This window comes from Otolemur garnettii, unplaced genomic scaffold (assembly GCF_000181295.1).
Source record: "Otolemur garnettii isolate 467f Iridium unplaced genomic scaffold, OtoGar3 scaffold00051, whole genome shotgun sequence".
Lineage (NCBI taxonomy): Eukaryota > Metazoa > Chordata > Mammalia > Primates > Galagidae > Otolemur > Otolemur garnettii.
Genome location: NW_003852446.1, coordinates 1,612,729 through 1,614,163, shown reverse-complemented (window position 1 = coordinate 1,614,163; position 1,435 = coordinate 1,612,729).

Sequence of the window (1,435 nt, the reverse complement as noted above, 5' to 3'; positions counted from 1 at the left end):
TGATAATCCTTCACAGAGAATTCTAATTATTTTATTACCACAAATAATATGTCAGTAGAGAGGTTTTTCTACAGTTGGGATAAGCATTCCTAGTTATAGATGATAAAATTAAGGAAGTTTGTATTTTACTTATGCAAGAAATGCCATTTTCTAAAAGTTGTCTGGAAAAGACTTAGGATACTTGGTGGTGGCAGCATAGCCATTAAAGATCATTTTTGGAACTGCCAAATTTTTTTTTCATTTTCTTATTATCATCCATTCAATCAAAAAAGAATCAGTAGAACACTTAAATCCAAGCATAGACTTTCAAACCCCTTAAAATAAGCGTGGCTCTGTTAAAATAAAAATTTAACATTAATATAAAACAGAGTCTTGATGAATAGGTGGAATGCAGAGAAATTTTAGGGCCATGAAACTATTCTGTAATGAATATAATCTATGTTGTACTGTAATGGTAGACACTTGTCATTACACCTTTGTTAAAACCCACGGAATGCACAACACAAAGAGTTGCATCTAATGTAAACTACAGACTTTGGGTGACAATGATGTATCAAGGCCAGTTCATCTATTTTTTTTTTTTTGAGACAGAGTCTCAAGCTGTGGGCCTGGGTAGAGTGCCTTGGCATCACGGCTCACAGCAACCTCAAACTCTTGGGCTCAAGCGATTCCCTTGCCTCAGCCTCCCAAGTAGCTGGGACTATAGGCACCCGCCACAATGCCCGGCGATTTTTTAATGTTGTTGTAGTTGTCATTGTTGTTTGGCAGGCCCTGGCCAGGTTCGAACCCACCAGCCCCGGTGTGTGTGGCTGGTGCCCTATCCACTGAGCTACAGGCGTTGAGCCCAGTTTGTCTATTATAACAAACTTACCACACTGGTGAGCGATGTGGATGGTGGAGAGATAGCAGGGAGGGACCAGATGAGAGGGAACATGGAAAATCTCTCTGTACTTTCCACCCATTTTGGCTGTCAGCCTAAAACTGCTCTCAAAAACAAAGTCTGCTAATAAGAAGGGGTAACAGTCTTTGCCAGCCAGGAACTATAATTATTTGTTCAACAAATAGTCACTTAGTTTTTCTTTTATCATCTTTTTGCTTTCCACGTTGCTGCATCTTTATGCTTTATCCCTTCTAAACAGCACGTAGCTAGATTTTGTTTTTTATCTAACATTAGAGCCTCGTTCTTTAATAAGGGAACGGTGGGAGCATTTATATTTATTTGTTACTACAGATATGGGCGGGTTTCTTTTCATTATTTTGAAGGCTCTATCTACCTGTCTTTATCTTTCTTCTTTTTTTCTTTCTATTTTCCATTCATTTGGAAGATACACATCTTATTTCTATTCTTCTGGTAAAAGATTTGAATGTATCTCTTTGACTTTATTATTTTGAGTATAATCACATGTTTAGACTCTTCCTTAATAATCCAATGTAC